The 7,028-nt window shown below is 42.0% G+C and overlaps 1 pseudogene; it reads left to right on the forward strand.

Annotated features, from left to right (window-relative positions):
• Positions 1-4,428: 4,428 nt before the first annotated feature.
• On the forward strand, positions 4,429-5,390 carry LOC122437817 (annotated as a pseudogene).
• The last annotated feature ends 1,638 nt before the right edge of the window (positions 5,391-7,028 follow it).

The raw sequence follows: 7,028 nt of genomic DNA on the forward strand, positions 1-7,028 counted from the left end.
ACAGAGGGTAAAGAGCATGGTATGGATCAATGTGTGAGGTGGGGGTATGCAAACACAGAATAAAGCATACCGTCCATTCATTGTGCTACTCAGCTTTTACCCTTGACCTTTGCCTAAGTGAAGAACTTGTGAACCCTGCACAGGAGAAACACAAAATCTCATCAGCTGTAGTGTCATGGTTGAGTGATATCAGTTCTGTCATACTTCCCACCCTTGGAATCTAGACTGTGATGTTAGCCACCACTGACACGCTTCATAAAATGTAAGAAGGAAAAAGAGGAAAACAATTCATTTAAAACTGCTGGGAAAGCTTTTTGTAAGTGGCTTCAAGACCTAAACCAATAACAACAGCTTCTGTGCTTTACCCCTCATTCCTCTACTTTCTACCAGCAACTTGGCTGAACAGAATTCTTTATCTGGTGGAGTTAACCAGACATTTTTGCCTGCAAAATCTGAGTCCTTGGTGTTTCAGGTTTATTGAGCTATTGGAATGTTCCATTGACTAGTGTTTTGAACTGGGAATTGTAGACTTTATCTTTTAATGTACACTCTCCAGAGTACCCAGAAGTGTCCGGTCCATTCCACAATCCACCTTATGGTTGCCATATCAGCTGAGTGGAAGACTATTTGGCTCCTCACTACTTTGTTGGCTTCCTGTACTCCATGGCATATATGTGTGCTGTGACTTCAGTCAGGTTCTACTCTTTGTGACCCCATTAACTGCAGCCCGCCAGGCTCTCCTGTCCATGGGATTCTCCAGGCAAGAATACTGGAGCGGGTTGCCATGCCCTCTTCCAGGGTATCTTCCCAACCCAGGGAGCGAATCAGAATCTTCTGAGTCTCCTGCATTGCAGACTGATTCTTTACTGCTTAGCCACTGCGGAAGCCCCGTACTCCACCCCATGCCACCTTTAATGATAATTTGAGTAATGTGATGTTATTATGTCCCGTGTCCTCCCAACAAGGATGGTGTCTCTGCATTCAAGTATGTGAATATCACAGCCTGAGAATTCCATTTTGAGGATCACTCTTGAGACCAACATAAGTCAGGGACTCAGCCAGGGACTCTAACTCAGAGTCCCTTGGCATATTTTTCCTGTATTCCAAACTTTGGCCAGAGTAGTTCATCAACCCGACTCAACAGGAGATCTTAGGGCAAACCCTGGGGATGAAATCCATAGAGGTCAGCCTCCTGGGCCCAGATCAAGTTAGAAACCTGGAGAATGGATGTGATAGAGCACTCAGATAATAATCAGCATCTGGTCACATCAACACTAAAAAAAAGAAAAAACTTGTTTTTTTAAGTTATAACTCTTGAATTATAAAATTTAAGGTTGAGAAGAGTTTTAAAGCTTCTTTACAAAACAAACATCAATATTTGTCCCTGTAAATCAATTAACATGAAAGACTAAATGAACGTGTGTATGTAAGACTCTCTACTCTAGAGGCTTGGGACCCCACTATCTAAATCCACTTCTAAATGGAAAGATTACTCAGCAAATCCCAACATGCCTTATAATTATTTTACTTTGATTATATTTTCCTTTTGAGGTTTAATGACATTGAATAACATGCTGATGTGATTTTGTTAGCATCTATCAATTTTAGAAATAATTTATTAAAATTATATTTTATATAATTATAACTGGAAATATTTTTCAATAATATTCTACATGTTTGCTAATGTGATTTGGAGCAAACAAAATTACCAGAGCATATCTGGACATTTTTTAAAATTTCCTGGAACTAATGAATATTCAACTCTTATCCTTATGATAGTAACAGTCCTTGGAACTGACATTCTCTTTGTTGAACTTTTGTGACCTGTTATGATGGCTTATAAAGTTGGGAATGATAAGTGTGAGTTATCCATGTAAATAAGGTTAAAATACAGTGTAATGTAAACACTAAGGAATATTTACAGTTGCTAACGAGTTTCAGTTGGAGAATTTATAGAGCTCTGCTACTGATGGATGGAAATTCAGTTTAACAGTACTGATTGCATTTAGCCTTGAAATGAAATGGAGAAGTGGGGAAGTAGATTGGGAAAAGTAATATTGGGAAAGGAGAAAGATATGTAATTGGAGGAGCTAAAGAATCACCAAAATAAAATCTTATTAACACTCAGCGTCAGGTTCCCCTGGTGGCTCAGTGGTAAAGGGTCTGCCTGCCAATGCAAGATACACAAGTTCAATCCCTGGTCCAGGAAGATCCCACATTCTACAGAGCAACTGAGCCCATGCATGACTGCTGAGCCTGTGCTCTAGAGCCCGAGAGCCGTAACCTCTGAGCCCACATGTTGCAACTACTGAAGCCCACACACCGTAAAGCCTGTGTTCTACAACAAGGGAAACCACAGCAATAAAAAGCCCTCACACTGCATCAAGAAAGTAGCCCCCACTTACGGCAACTAGAGGAAAACCATCACAGCAAAAAAGATCCAGCACAACCAAAAGTAAATAAATAATGAAATCAGGAATTTTAAAAAAAAGTCTCAGCATCCTGGCTGAAGAATCATCATTTCCATTTAAATGATTTTATCTGTATAATCTAATGTGGACTTGGTGTAACCTTAAGATCTCCAGACTCAGATATAACGGAAAACATGTAGATTTGTAGAAATACCCCAGTATAAAATTTTAGGGATTTGAGTTCTTTTACTTTAATTCTTGTCATAGTATTCCTAACAATATTTTGATGGTTGGCTTATGTTACTTTCATTCCGTGGAGAAGACTGATTCCTGTGCTGATGTATCTAAAGCAGGAATATAGGAAAACTATTTACATAAACACAGATAACTGATTCTTACATGAAATCAATGAGTTCCTAATTATTTTCTATAGGATATCAGTGAAAAATATGTAGCAAATGATCCTAAAGTACATGAAAATCATAACCTGAAAGGTTTCCATGAAAAAAAAAAAATAAAAACAAGTATGAACAATAGAGTGGTGAAGGTACAGGTCAGAATCTAAGAATATAATATATACTTTAGAAAGTCTTAAAAGAGAAATACAATCCATATTTTATGACAAGAAAAATTTGAACATAAAAATTTTTTCTTGGTCCATTGGCCTCCTCTCCCCCCATCTACTGTGCACTGTGTATCTCCATTATGCATCAGCAAAACCTCCCCATAGGCAGAAATACCTGCTCAACCATAAACGGCAACATTCTCCTAGCACCAATAAGATAATCCCTTAAAAGATAACATTCCTTCTTCATCTTATAAGGGGTCACAATGACCCACCACAGTGTACTTACAGATCTAGGATTGTGTCAGCTGTCAAAAATATACCATTTAAAGTACAACTCTCTTTCTCAAAACACTTATATCACTGTGCATTGACCTCTAATAGACTGGACAGTTCTCAGAGTGTCCTGAGATGCTGTTCCTGGGTGTGTGTTCTGTCCTGTCCAACTCCTTGCGACACTATGAACTATAGCCCACCAGCCTCCTCTGTCCATGGGGTTTTCCAGGCAAGAACACTGGACTGGGTTGCCATTTCCTTCTCCCAGGATCTTCTGGACCCAGGGATCAAATCCACTTCTCCTGCATTGCAGGCAGATTCTTTACCTCTTGTACCACTGGGGCTTCCCACTGTTCCTGGGTTATAATCCTCAATTTGGCTTGAATAAAATTTTCCTCTTCTTTCTTAGATCAACCAATTAAATTTTTATTGACACAAGAAATACATTTAAAATACAAATGTATACAGGGGTAAAAGACAAACAATGTGGTAATTATATGGTAATAAAGTGATAATCAGAAAAGTACCATCTCTGAACACCTACATGCCAAATATTGTGAAAAGTGTTAAAGCTATGATAGCCCATGCAAGCCATACACTATCCCATGAGGTAGATATTAATAGTCACAATCAATTTGAGAAAGCTGAGACTCAGAGAAGTTAAATGAAGACACACAGATCCCTGCTGAGGAATTAAGCTTAGGTCCATTTCCTGGCGGACTCCAAAGCTCAAGCTCTTAACCATGATGCTGTTATTCTCAGTAAGAGTAATTTGTGAATTTGAACCCAGATTAGTGATTAATTTTAGTAAGATGACTGCCTTTCTATACAATTTTCTATCCCAGAACTTGCCTGCTATGAGGTCCTGAAGCATGAAAGCTTTTATCTTCTCTGGGTGGCAGCCTCTCTCACCTTCAAAATCAATAGAAAATATAGTCAGACTGTATAAGATAATCTATTTATTTCCAAGGCTGTAGACATCATGCCGTCTGAATGGAAAGAAACTGATAGATCCAGGGTAGGGGTGGCAAAGAAGCTGTGTTTGCAATAGCCTCAAGGAATTATTTATAGATGGACCAACAGAGAAATTCAATGCTGTCAATAACGATCTTTGGAGAAAAATGTAGGGAAAAAAACAGAGGTGTTTGGCTTCTGTGTAAAAACAGCAAATGGCAGATGACACCCCTGATGCCACGGCAGTACCAGGAAGCCCCAGGGTCCTGGAATACATTCCTGTGTTTTACACAGTGTGGGCCCTCCTGTGGTGGCTTCTGGGAGGCTTGGGCACCTGTGTCCATGCCTGGGTCACAGATGAGGCCAATGCTGCAAAGCTGGCAGAGGCAAGGCCAAAGACATGGACCGGCCCCGCCGCCCCCCGCCCCCCACACCCACCCACTCCCACACCCACCCCCAACTCCTGCCACTGTCACCAAGCTGGGCCACCTGGTCACGACATGAAGATCAAGTCCCTGAAGGAGAACTATCTCTTCTCTCTGCCCATCAAGGGGTCTGAGATCACTGACTTTTTCCCCAGGACATTCCTCAAGGAGAAGGTTTTGAAGAATATGCCTGTGCAAAAGCAGCCTTGTGCTAGCCAGCAGACCAAATTCAAGGCATTTGTTGCCATCGGGAATTACAAGGGACACTTCAGTTTTGGTGTCAAGTGCTCTAAGGAGGTAACCACTAATATCTGTGGGGCCAGCACTCTGGCCAAGTTCTCCAATGTCAGTGTGCGATGAGGTTACTGGGAGAACAAGATCTGCAAGCCTCGTATTGTCCCTTGCAAGATGACTGGTCACTGGGGCTGTGTGCTGGAGCACCCCCTCCGTGCCTGCCTCCAGCCGCACCAGCCTGGTCTCAGCCCCTATGCCCAAGAAGCTCCTACTGATGGCCGGAATTGATGGAGTGCTACACCTCTGTCAGGGGCTGCTCCAGCACCCTGGGCAAATTGGCCAAGGCCACTTTTGATGCCATTTCCAATATACAGTTATCTCACTCCTGCTCTCTGGAAAGAGACAGCGTTCACCAACTCTCGGTGTCAGAAATTCACTGACCATCTTGCAGAGACCTGCACCAGAGTTTCCATACAGAGGACCCAGGTTCCAACTGTAGCCACCTCATACTTTTCTATGAGATAAATGAAGTGAATGAAGCTGGTAAAAAAAAAAAGAGAGAGAGAGAGAAAGAAAGAGATTTGAAGATAGCCAGTAGTGCACAAATGAAAGTAAAATTAGAGTTCTAAGAGGCCAAGGGGTTGGTGGGGGTGGATGGGCAAAGCTCAGATCAAGTAACAGTTTGGGTCATACTTAGGACATATCAAATATGAAATGGTGAAGACCTGAAATCCTTGAGAAGAAGGAGATTGGGGACCAGCAAAGTGGTTGGAGAAGTTGGGTAAAAGCAAACCAGTACTTTAATTTTGCCTAAATGAATATAATCAAAATGAGATGTGTGTAAAATAGAATAAAGATGCTCACTGTTCATGGACTTCTCCCTACCCCTTCACCCCCACCAAATCTGACATCCCCACCAGAAGGAGTACCTGCAGCACTTATCAAAATAGAAGAAAGGGGAAAGAGGGGAAGAGGAGAAGAAAAAGGAGAAACATCACTAGATTCAAATTCAGAGGTTTGATTGAGATAGTTCAGAAATAAAGGATGGGACAAGCCATCCCAAGGTATGTTGTAGCTCTTGGCAGCCAGCTTCTCACACATTTAACCTGAAAACTTTAAAAATCATTTTGAGCGATCTGCAGAGGAGTCCCATCACTCAGAAAGGATGGTTTTCTTCCCAGCTATTCATATCCATCTCATGGAGCCAGAGAAAAATTTGAAGAATAATGGGCAAATGCTTCATCTCTTGCATCTCTACAGTTGCCTATTGCTTTTTGTTCAGTCACGCAGTTGTGTCTGACTCTTTGTGACCCCATGGACTGCAGCATGCCAGGCTTCCCTGTCCTTCACATTCTCCCGGAGTTTGCTCAAACTTATGTCCCTTGATTCTGTGGTGCCATCCAACCATCCCATCCTCTGTCGTCCCCTTCTCCTCCTGTCCTCAATCTTTTCCAGCATCAGGGTCTTTTCCAATGAGTCAGCTCTTCACATCAGGTGGCCAAAGTATTGGAGCTTCAGCTTCAGCATCAGTCCTTCCAAAGAATATTCAGGGTTGACTTCCTTTAGGATTGACTGGTTTGATCTCCTTGCTGTCCAAGGGACTCTCAAGAGTCTTTTCCAGCACCGCAGTTCCAAAGCATCAGTTCTCCAGTTCCCCATAACTGTCCATTCTGAGTCAAGGAGAGGAAGCAGGAAAGAGGTGGCCTGTGTTCCTGCTACTGCTGCTGCTACAAAGATAGATAGGTTCACTTCACCATATGTATATTTAAAATGACATTAGCATGGCCTAACTATTACATGTATTATTAGCTCAAAAAATAGGGGAAAAAAGAGATGAAAGTGGAGAAATGGAATTTCCTTTTTTCTCTACTTTATTATGATTATCCAATTTGTCCAGGGTTTGCTGTTTCATGTGAGGCCTGATTATTAGTATTTATACTAGTGTGTGTGTGCTGTGTTCTGCTTAGTCACTCAGGTGTGTCCAACTCTGAGATCCCATGGACTGTAGCCCACTAGGCACCTCTGTCCATGAGGATTCTCCAGGCAAGAATACTGGAGTGGGTTGCCATTTCCTCCTTCAGGGGATCTTCCCAACCCAGGGATCGAATCAGGGTTTCCTGCATTCCAGGTGGATTCTTTACCAGCTGAGCTACCAAGGAAGCT

Source organism: Cervus canadensis, chromosome 3, assembly GCF_019320065.1.
Source record: "Cervus canadensis isolate Bull #8, Minnesota chromosome 3, ASM1932006v1, whole genome shotgun sequence".
Lineage (NCBI taxonomy): Eukaryota > Metazoa > Chordata > Mammalia > Artiodactyla > Cervidae > Cervus > Cervus canadensis.